Source organism: Pinus tabuliformis, chromosome 6, assembly GCF_031772625.1.
Source record: "Pinus tabuliformis cultivar Carrire ecotype Pingquan chromosome 6, CPIR1, whole genome shotgun sequence".
NCBI classification, from domain to species: Eukaryota; Viridiplantae; Streptophyta; class Pinopsida; order Pinales; family Pinaceae; genus Pinus; species Pinus tabuliformis.
In genome coordinates, this window is record NC_142292.1 from 409,869,282 (window position 1) to 409,881,521 (window position 12,240).

The window sequence follows — 12,240 nt, forward strand, 5'->3', positions numbered from 1 at the left end:
ATGCATAAGCAATAAAAAATGAATGGTTTGAGCAAAGCAAGTAGGCTAAATGAGCCCAAATTGTACCAAAAATTGGGGCTCATCATCACCCCCCAGCTAAATCATTTGCTCATCCTTGAGCAACTTAGTCCAAGTCCTCATCCTTCATTGCTTTCACTGCTTCCCTTGCATCCCAAGGCTCTGTGGTAGTATCCTCTCTGTAGATGTGAAACCCTGCTTTCTTGTTCACTTCTTCCCATTGTTGACTGTCATCTTCCTTTGTATTGCCTTCAGTCAATCCTAGCAGTAGTGGTGGGCTGAGTTTAAGGCCAATCCAGTTGGCTTGGAGGCTTTGAATGGATTTCTTGTAAAGGTCAACTCTTGCCAAAGCTTCCCTCAATCGGATGGGTGTATGGTATTCTCGGATTTTCAAGCTGTGGGCCAGGGTATTCCATCTGCATGCACAAGCCTGGGCAGCACTTTCCCCCAACAGCCTTTCCATGTCTTCAAAGTGGGCTATGGCTTGGGCCTGTTGGTCCATAAATCTCAAGGAAGCTGTGGGATCCGTAGCCAACTGTTGGTGGGTTGAGATGAGTGCCACCGGGTCCTCTAGTTCTGGCCTAATGAACAGTGGCTCACTCACTTCTCGGTTCATGACCGATTTTGCTTCAGCTGCTCTTTGGTCCTCATGGTTTAACCATGAGGCGAACGCCATCAATTGCATATCACCCAAGGCAATATTGGGATCCCATGAGACTTCATTAGGCAAAGCCAAGTTGTGGAGGTAAAACTCTGCTAATTTGGCTTTGTCTTCTGCTGAACTAGTACTACATAATTCAGAAAATTGATGTGGGTTTTGGATATGTGAAATACCTCTTTGTGCCAAGGTGTTTATCTGGAACTGCAGCCATTGATCTTTTAAGAACAACCCATAGGATTTTGCAGGCGATCTGCACTGAATTGCCTCCATGGCCCAACTGGCCATGCAGGCCAATTGTGCTTCCTTTTGTTGCAGCTGTTCTTTTAGGGCTTGCACTTCAATTTTTGTTTGCTGTTCTTCTTCCTGTAGAAGTGATATTGGCTCTTCAAAACTGGTGGTCAGCTCCTTTTTGCTTGGTTGTTCTTTCATGATGTCCTTGGAGGATGTCAATGCTCCTGCCCTTAGTTCTTGCAGCTGCAACCTCAGCCTCTGATTTTCTTCCTGTAGAAGCGCATGTTGGCAACTAGCCACATGTTTAGCCATGGTGAATTCGCTCCTGACCTCCTTAAGTTGCTCTTGTAAAGGTCCTATGTCTGCCACTCCCTTTGATTTGGTGATCTGCATCCATGTGTGAGAACGGACTCTCTCCTCCTCTAATGCAAAAAATAGAGGCACAGTAAATTTCTGCGGTATGAGTTTTCCTGCCTCCAAAAAGGTGTAATAGGAATTCAGATTGGGCGAAGGGCTAGGTTCTGGTATATGTTCTCTTGCTATCTCTTCAGGCGGTTCTGCCTCACCCTCCTTTGGTGGTGATGAGGGCCCTTCTCTTTCCTTCTTTTCCGTTTCCTGTAGCCGGGCCAGAGTATCCTGTAGAACATTTTCAGCTTCCTGTAGCTGAGTCTTTTCTAACTTTTCTTGCCATGTATTCTTCTTTGGACTGCCCTTCTCGTAGGTGACTGTGATCTTGGAAGGTGATTTTTCCTTGGGAGAAGCAGGTGTATCTTCAATGACAATCGGGCTGCTGGATTGAGGCTGTGGCCTGCCCGTCTTTATCCTAACACTTTTTTGAGCTTTAAAGTACAGAGGAGTCTCCCTCTTCCTCTTGTCTTTTGGCTTAGGTGGCGTACTGAGGCCAGCTAATACAGCTGCTGCCTCCCGTGCCAGAATATCCACCTTCTTTTCTTTGGGTTTTACCTTTTTGGGGCTTCCTGTAGAAGCCTATTTCTGCAATTTCGGGCTTCCTGTAGAAGCCTTTTCCTTCAGCACTTTTGGGCTTCCTGTAGGAACCTTTTCCTTTAGCAGCTTTGGGCTTCCTGTAGGAGCCTTTTCCTTTAGCAGCTTTGGGCTTCCTGTAGAAGTCTGTTCCTTAGTGATTTTCGGGCTTCCTGTAGAAGCCTGCTTCTGTTTTCCTGTAGGCACAGGTGTCTCCGTCTTTGCTTGCTTACCTGCCTGAGTTTTGCTTTTTTCTTTGGTTGCAGGTACTGTGGAGGTACTTGGGCTGACGTGGACTACCTCATCTTTGTCCATCCTTCTCTTCAGCCTCTTTTCTCTTGCTGACAAAATAGGTGTGCCACCTTTTTCTTCGTCCTCCTTTTCCTCTTGCTTCCTCTTTTGTTCCTTCTTCTGCACCGTGGTAGGGGTCTTCTGACCTGCTTTCCTCTTTTCCTCGGCCACTGCTTCCTTTTCCTCACTGCTGGAGGAACCACTATCTTCGACTAGCATTTTTATGTCCCCATCTCGTGTTAGATTCCTAAATGACTCCCAGGAGAGGGGAACTTTATATGAGTGCAGTGCATCCTCCACAAGCAATTTAATCAGCCCATGGTGTGCCACCTGATCTGGGATGCCATCTTTCAGCTTTGTAGCACACTCCATTAAGGATTGCAACAGGAAATAAGGGATGCTTAATTTCTTTTCTACAGGAAGCTCACTCTGGTGCCTCAATTCGGTAAGCAACCGAAAATGATACCCGTAGACGATGCTATAGCGGCCTTCACAGGTTATATATTTCATTATCTGGAGGCTGACTTCGTTCCAAGGTGGTAACAAACTGGTCCTTCGTACTCCATTCTTGTCCTCTGAGAATTCTTCCTCAGGTGGGAAGAATTCTTTCTTTGCTTGCTGGCTCTGCTTTCGTTCCTCCTTGTCCCACGGCAAACCCATAGGGAGTTCTGTGATCCGACTGATATACTGTGGGGTAATCTTGAGGCTGAGGCCCCTGAAGGTTACTGTAGTCAGTGTCTTAGATTTCGGTTTTAGAGCCTGCAAAAATTCTTCGGCTACTTCATCATCGTAACCCTGCAACTTATCACAAAAAGACATCCATTGAACCCTTGTGAAGAGTTCTACCACCTCCTGGTTTTCTCTCAACTTGGTGGAATCTGTGGGTTCCCGTCTAATAAACCCACCCGGCATAATGAACACGGTGGTTTTGACTAAAGGTGGCAAATGCGAAGGAGATTCGGTCTATTTTAGACAGAGCATGCATACAATTCACAAAACACAGTCTAATTATACTGCTATCCTGTAGAAGCGATAGTATAGGCACAGCAATCCGATATTTTTATGACCAGACTGTGAATGATGATCTTGCCACCTTTGAAGACCAATTTCAAGAGGAGTTTCAGGGTTACCTTTTTTCTGCCACCTTTTCTTACGTGAGGAACCCGCCTTCCTGTAGAACTGCTTTCCTGTAGAGACTGTGTTCCTGTAGGACTGCGTTCCTGTAGAGACTGTTCATGTAGGAGCAGTGCGCAAACTTCGGGGAGGACTGTAGTTGGCCAGCGCTCGAGATGTGCTTTGCCGACGTTCTGGTAGCCGAACGCTCGGCGTATCCAAGTGCAGAGGAAATCAAAAGAGCCACTCGAGTTTGAAGTGGAGGTTGATGAATGCATGCGCATAATCTAGCCGATTAGATTTTGAATCGGCGCAACTCGTGGCGCGGGGGGTGAGTTGTCCCCGTCGGACCATTGGGCGACGTCACCCATCATTCGCCTGCGTATTCACTCGCTGCCGCATTCATTCCCACAGATCTGCCGCCGCCCTTTTCGGTTAAACTCATTTCTCGGTCGACGGGACTATCTTCACGTGCGTGCTGCGTATCTTCTTTGTCCTGGCTGCCACCCAATCATCCGACTATACCATAACTAGCCGACGTGGCCAGTCAACTAGCCATACGGCCGCTCAACCATTCATTTTTACGCCATGCAAACAAATCAAAGTAAAGTTCATGCGATTTGGTGGAAGGAAGGGTTGAGACACTTACCTGCGCGGCTGCACACGATTTTTCCAGTTTTTGGACGACGGATCTACCTGCTGCATGCGGCTTACACAGTCCCGGAGGCTCATGGTTACAGGATGCTGGCGATGGAGTGGATGCTCTGGTTGCCTGCGCCCGTGTGTTGTTTACAGATGGCGGTGCTGTGAATGGTATCCACTCATGCAGGTTTGACTGTTACAGGATTCCCGCGGGGTGCCTTGTAACAGTCTCGCCTCCTTGGGTGCATGTTGCACGACGATGGATAGAATCTTCTGATCACGCTCCCGGAGCTTCTGATGCTCGACATGGATGTGGTATGATCTCTCGGTGCTTTTTTTTCTTTGATAAATGGCTTTTCCACGAGAACTCATTGATCTGGTTTGCTGGTGCAGGGATCTTGGTTGCATGGCGACGAGGATGGTGGAGCAAGGTAACAGCAATGTTCAGGGGTGCCAACAGTGGCATGCATGCATCCAACCCATTCCTTAGCCGCTAGATCTCCGTTTGAAACAAATTTTTGGCCGTCCCAAACTTCTACAGGAAGTTTCCTGTAGAACACAGAGCTTCCTGTAGAAATTTTGCACTTTCCTGTAGAAAATCCGCGTCTTCCTGTAGAAAGACTGCATTTTCCTGTAGAAAAACTCCATCTTCCTGTAGAAAAACTGCATCTTCCTGTAGAAGATTCAAACCATGATAAAATTGCACATACCTTGAAAAAAACATTGGGATTCTTGGAGGAGGTGCTGGTGAGGTCCCTTGATAGCATGATGAGGGCCCTTGGCTCGGATTGGAGAGGCTTCTTCTCCTCCATAGAACATCTGCAACCTGCATGCAATTTTCATATTGTGCTTATTATTTTTTTTCTTTTTTTTCTTCTTTTTTTTGAAAGATAACAAGGGCGCCCCAAAGAGGTTTTCACCCTTGCTACCTGCCCTGAGCGCCTCAGAGAGGTTTTCACTCAGGGATCTTTTTCAAACTTTCTCTTTTTTTTTTAAAGACAATAGGGGCGCCTCAATGAGGTTTTCACCCCTACCGCCTGCCTTGGGCACCTCAGAGAGGTTTTCACCCAAGGATCTTTATTATTTTTTCTTTTTTTTCTTTTTTTCTTTTTTTCTTTTTTTTAAATTCTTCAGGGTATGCCCAAAGTAGAGGCAGAACCGTTCTTTATGACCAATACAGATTTCTCCATAGTTCTGATAAACTCTTGTCTTGAGAGAGGTCTCCTGTAGATCTTCAATCGATGCCCATTGACAAGCATGGGAATGGCTTCCTCATCAATGGTTCGAATAAGGACAGATCCATTGTCATGGCATTGTTCCACTACATATGGTCCTAGCCATCTGGTTCTCAACTTCCCCTTGAAATCTTTGAACCTGGAGTCATACAACAAGGCCCAATCTCCTGGCTAGAATTTCTTGTCATGGAGATGTTGGTCATGCCACACCTTTCTCTGAAGTTGAACCACTTCCGAGTGAAGGAGGGCCTGCATTCGGTGCTCATCCAGTCCATTCAGCTGCAATAACCTTTCTTGTTGTGCATGGCTGAGATCTAGGTCCAGCTGAGCTGCCATCCTCAAAGTGTTATACTCAAACTCAATGGACAGCAAAGCTTTCTTCCCATAGACCAGCTCATAAGGTGTGAAGCCGGTGGTGGTCTTCCAAGTGGTGTTGTAAGCCCATGTGGCCTCAACCAGGCGATCTGCCCAGTCCTTTCTGTTGCTGCTCACCACTTTGGTCAAGATCCCTTCTAATGCTCTATTGGTGACTTCCACCTGCCCATTTGCTTGAGGATGATAGGGGGTGGAAGTCCTATGCTTGATCTTGTGATGAGCCATCAAGTCTTCAACCAAGTTGGATGTGAACTGGCTCCCTTGATCGGTCACCAGCTCTCTTGGGTAGGCAAACTTGTAGAAGATATTTTCTCTTAAGAACTCGACCACCTTCTCTTCTGTTGCTGCTTTGATTGCTTTAGTCTCTGCCCACTTTGTCAAGTAGTCAGTACACACAATGATGTAGGATCTTTGCCTCGAAGAGGGATTGATTGGACCCACAAAGTCCATGCCCCACTTCTCAAATGGCTCGAGAGTCACTTGAGGTTGGAGAGGCATCTCATCCCTTTGAGTCGGTTTCCCCATTCTTTGGCATTGGTCACATTGGCTGATATATCTTCTGACATCTTGATGAAGTGTAGGCCAATAGTAACCTGCCTGCAGGATCTTGAAGGCCGTTCTCTTTGCTGCAAAGTGTCCTCCACAAGGCCCATCATGACAGGTGAGGAGGATATCAAAGACTTCCTCCTCCCTTACACAACGCCTTAAGATCTGATCGGGGCCAAGCTTGAACAGGTTGCCCCCGATCCAAGTAAATGAGGCACTTTTTCTGATGATTCTGCTCTTCTCTTTTGAAGAGAGGTGCGGAGGGAACTGAGCTGAAACAAGGTAGTTTGCTATATCAGAAAACCATGGAGAGAGTACTGAGATAGCAAACATATGCTCATCAGGCATCTGGTCATCCACCGTCCCATCTTCATCTGCAGACAAATCCAATCTAGATAAAAAATCAGCAACAACATTTTCTCTACCTGGTTTATCAACAATGGTTAAATCAAACTGCTGCAACAAAAGTAACCATCTAATGATACGAGCATTCACATCTGGTTTATTCATTAAATATATAATTGCAGCATGGTCAGTATGTACAAATGTTTGATATCCAGTGATATAATGACGGAAATTGTTTAGTGCATGGACTACAGCTAAGAACTCTTTCTCGGTTACAGTGTAATTCAGTTCAGCTTTGGTCAAGTTCTTGCTAACAAAGTAAATGGCATATGGAAGTTTTTGCTCAACTTGTCCTAAAGTTGCACCTATGGCTTTGTTCGAGGCATCAGTGTGGATGTGGAAAGGTAGGGCCCAGTTTGGACCTCTCAAGATTGGTGCTGACACCAACTTGTCCTTTAACTCATTCAAACTCTTCTGACAATCGTCAGTCCACTTAAACTCCACATCTTTTGCCAATAGGCCAAACAATGGTGAGGCTAACTTGCTGAAGTCCTTAATGAATCTCCTGTAGTACCCCGCTAATCCCAAGAAACTCCTAACATCCCTTACCTTTTGTGGAGGTGGAACCTTCTTGATTAGAGCAATTTTGTTAGGATCCACCTGTAACCCTTGGCAAGAAATGGTATGGCCTAGCACGGTCCCTTCAGACATCAGGAATTCACATTTTTCAGGACTGAGGGACAGGTTCATCTCAATGCATTTGGTTAGGACTTTTCCCAGATTGGACAATGCTTCCGGGAAGTTGGCCCCATAAGGAGTAAAGTCATCCATATAGATTTCCACTGCATCATGGACCAGCTCCGAGAAGATGCTTAAGACAGCTCTCTGGAAAGTAGCAGGAGCATTGCATAGCCCAAAGGGAAGGACTCGGTAGGCAAAGGTACCCCAAGGACAAGTGAAGGTGGTCTTATCTTGGTCTTCCGGGCTGATTTGGATTTGATTGTACCCGCTAAACCCATCCAGGAAAGAGAAGAACTTCTTTCCTGCCAGTCCATCCAACACTTGATCTATGAAAGGTAGAGGGAAATGGTCTTTCTCGGTAGCTTTTTTCAGCTCACGGTAATCCACACAGATTCTCCACTTCCCATTCTTCTTGGGAACGAACACTAGAGGGGACACCCATTCACTATCTGAGATGGGGTAGATGAATCCGGCATCCAACAGTTTTTGAAATTCTTCCTTGACAATGTCCTTAAGGGCAGGATTCATTCTCCTCTACAGTTGCCTAACCGGTTTACAGTCCTCTTTGATATATATGTGATGAGTACAGACCGAAGGATGGACTCCTTTCATCTCCTTATAGCTCCAAGCAAAAGCATCTAGGTGGCTGGCCAACAGGCTACATAGCTCCTTTTCCTGAGAAGGAGATAGGGAGGAGCTGATTTTTAATGCTCTCTCAGGGCCGAACTCCACATTTTTAACTCTGGGAGTGACAGGGTTGGCTGTACAAAAATCCACTGAGGTGCTAGCTTGGGCATCCTCCACCAGTTTTTCTAAGGGTAGTGCACTGGTAGGTGGGTTTTGGATCAAGTTCTCGATCAAGTCATCCTCGGTTGGGGGGTTTCTTCTAGTGGTATCTAGGGTACACAGAGGTGTTGAATACACCTCGTCTTCTTCTCCTTCCTCCAACCAGAGTGGTAAGTCATGCTCTAAAGAGGGTTGGGCAGGAGGGTATAGGACTAGTTGCTTGGACATAGGACCATTTTTGATGGTCATATTTCCTGCACGGCAACTGATGTAGGCATCTGCAGTGGCTAACCAAGGCCTTCCCAAAATGAGGGGATATCCAGTAAGCTTTGCCTTTGGTTGCAGAACCAGGAAGTCTGCAGGGTACTCCCAAGAGTCAATGGAGACCAAGACATCCTCCACAATCCCTTCGGGAGTCACGGTGGAGCGATCTGCTAGTTGCAGTACTGTCGAGGTCTTCCTCAAGGAACCTTGAAGATTGAGTTTGAGCATGGTATCCCTGGTCATCACATTAATGGCAGCCCCCAGATCAATCAAGGTGTGAGGTATGATGGTGCCATTGATGTGGACATCTACTACAGGACTTCCAGGATCTAAGTACTTTGGGCAGATGACTTGTCCTAACATAAGGTCAGACAGTTGTCCTATGACATTGATGGTTGAAGCATCTTTCTTCCGTCTGCCTGGGTGTTTGAAACACTTCTCCTTAACCAGTTTGTTGTAAATTGGCACATCCTTGATGGCTTGGAGAAGGGGTATCTTCACACACAACTGCTTGAGCTCTCCCAGAAGCTCATCTTCTTTCGGGTTGGGTTGTGTGGTGGTTGCTAGTCTCTCAGGAAAGGGTGGAATAGGCTTTGGTTCACTCTCCTGATGGTCTTCCTCATCCTCTGGGGGAGGAGGTTGGCGATCTGGAAGAGTCTTTCCAGATCTAAGATTGATCTCCTGGATCTCCATGGCATAGGTAGGGCATGAGGTCTCCCCAGTATATACCTGCTGAGCCTATCTATTGTTGGGGTTCGGGTTCGGTTGAGCAGGCATTTGAGGTTGCCTTGGAGGAACAGGAGGTAATGGTTGTGGCTGAACTGGAGGTGGAGGCAGAATGGCGGGAGGAGTGTTGTATTGGGGCCTCCACCCCGACTGAGGTGCATTCCACTGAGGCTGCGGCTGGGCATGTGAGTGATATGAGTGAGTAGTGGGTTGAGTAGGGTACTGAGGTGGATAAGACCATGGAGGAGGCATGGACCAGGAAGGATGAGCAGGGGTACCCCAGGAAGGCATAGGAGTCGATTGGTTGGGGCTATAATAGGCTTGAGGTGCCCCTTGCATTCCCTGCTAATAAGGTCTGGATCCTTGTGGCCTCCTTTGGTTGATGAAATAGAGAGGTTCAGTGGGGGCTTCTGTCCCTTGGTACATGGCCTTAAACCCAGGTAAGGTGGGACACTGATTGGTAGGATGGTCCTCCTCACAAACAAAACACACTTCAACCGAATGCAATGGGCATTCGTTCTTAGGATGTCTTCTTGTGCACCTAGGGCAGAAGACAGTTAGGGCTCTCTCAGCTTCTTCCTTCTTTTGCTGAATCCTGAATGTGTCAAGCTGCATGGCAATGGTCTGTCTCACCTCGCTCTTAAGATCTTCTAATTGATTTGCAAGCTCATGTTTGGAGAAGGGAATACCAGCTAAGGTGAGGTTTCCTCTACCTCGTTTCCTAGCTGCCCTGGAGTGGTTTCTAAACACAGTTTTGATGTCCTCATAAGGCAGTTGGTAGATATCCCCCCCAGCTAACATGTGAAGGGTATCCAAGAGATCTTCAGGGACTCCTCAGAGCAGAACCAACTTGAGGGATTCAGGGTCAAGTGTACACCTGGCCCGCTTATAACTAAGTTGGAACCTTTCCTCATAATCCTCTAAGGACTCATCATTTCCCATGGTCATCCGAAAGATTTCCCCCTTTGTTTCCTTGGACCTACAGTAATCCCGGTACTTGGTATTGAAGGCTTGCTGCATCTGAGCCCAAGTGGTGATACTATTCCCAGGTAAACCCATGAACCAGCGTAATGCTGCATCCTTGAGAGTGGAAGGGAAAAGTTTCAGCTTTTGCTCATCTTCAGTATAGTCATAGGTTCTACAGAGGACAGCAAACTCAAACAGGAAGGTATCAGGATCTTCGGTAGTCAGCCCATGGAAGTGAGGTAAAGAAGAGGGACTAATTTTCTTCATTTTCATCTCTCCATTGGTCTCTCGGATGGGGAAGGCACCCTCTATCCTCTCATCTTCTCCTCTATTGTCAGCCATAGTTTCAGGTGGAGTGGTCTCTAACTCTTCTTCTTCTATAGGATTTTGGTATGTCTCAGGATGTTCACCTATAGGTTCCTCTGGATCACTGTCACCAAAGAAGAGTGAAGGGTGACTAAGTGATGTGGTGGGGGTGTTAGGTAGGAATTTTCCTGATCTATCTCGGTTCCTACGAGGCATGAAACGGAAAGACTTCTTTTTGATTGCTTTTGTGTTTTTTTCTTTGAACCTGCAAAACTGAAACAGATTGATCTACAATTGACTATCTTGCAGAATTGAAATTCTAATCTACGCTTGCAGAATTGAAAGTCTAATCTAGGAAAGCAGGAAATGCTAATCTATGAAAGCAGGAAATGCTAATCTATGAAAGCAGGAAATGCTAATCTATGAAAGCAGGAAATGTCTATGCTACTTTTGCAGAATGGAAATGAAGCAAACTACTTAGCAGAAAGTAAGAGTAAGAAATTAGAAGAAAAGCAACAATTACTAATACTCTGACGCTTCCCCGGCAACGGCGCCAAAAAGATGGTGGGCCCCAGTATTGTAGCAATAATGCTACAACTCCTGGGGCTTCCTATCTCTAATTTTATCAACCCGGTAGTTCGTACAAACTTGGAAGCGACGGTGTTGTATGCACAAGTACTAGCTCTTGTCGCAGCTGTCACTTGGTCAGTTGGCACAAGTCCGCTAGGGCTCAAGCCAACTTCTATATGTTCTCAGAAGAAGCTCTATGAATGATGGACGAAAGTTAACTCAAAGAAGGCTAATCTACTTGCAGAAAAGAAACTGAAAGCTAATAAAGCATGAAAACCCTAGTAAACCCTAATTTGACTAGCTTGACCCTTACAATGCAAAAATGTGAATGAAACCTCTACCAATGATGCTATTACTTGCAGTGAAGTGAAATAAATGCATCTAAGCTATCTGCATTTGAAAAGACATGTTTTTGTATTTTTTCATTAAGTGGTTGGATTTATTGTGATGGTGCTCTTGATTAGGGTTTGACTGTGCAGGAGTGGTTTGAATGGAAGGAAAGCGTGGGCAAGGTCAGGATGGCTAGGGGAGGTCCCAGAGGGTCTCTAGCATCAGCCCTTAGAAGTCTACCACGTTCGGATGCTCAGCAACCGAGTTTGTAGACTCCTACAAGAAGTCTGCAGGGGATCCTACAGGAAACTCAGAGTATTCTACAGGAAGGCTGGGAAATTCTACAGGATGACCTACCGTGGAGGCTTTGAGTGATGGTGAAGTGGTGGAGTGGTATGGGAGGATAAGTGAGATGGAGATGGACCTGGTGATGGCTCAGGAGCAGCGAAGTCGGATGGAGAACGAGTGCATGAAGTGGGTTGGTGAATGGAAGGGTGGTATCAACGAAAGGTTAAGTAGATGGAGCTATGTGAGTAATGGAGGAGCTGGAAGTTGAATGAGCTGAACAGAGGTCGAGAAGGTGACTTGAGATGTGGTTGACAAGCAGAAGAAGGAAGTGGAATGATATGGAGCAGTGTAGATGAAACAAATAGTTTATGAATGTCACCAACCGAAAGTTAATTAACCTAAACTACTTGTGATATAAACTCAGTGAACAGCAATGTAAATTGGAAGGAAACTCCTGCATGGAAGTGAAATAAAGAAGTGTGGTGCGATATCAACAGTGCATGGATGAATCTTCAACGAAAATAAAGATGTTGCAGCTTGCATGGAAGTGGAAAGAATTGCGTTTCTTTTTGGTGGTTGATGTAGATTTCACCCCAATCCCTAAGCAGAGATGGCAGTGATCTCTAACAACCTTTTTCTGGAGCTCCAATGACTGATAACTATCCTCTTCTAATCTAAGCAATGAAAAGCAAATTCATCATAAACTAATCCTATGCAATCTCATAAAACTAAATCAGAAAACTGTAAATTTGAATTGCATGTTAAAGTAAAAACTCAAAGTGCTGGAACGAAATGCAAATAACATTACAACACCGAGGAGATCTA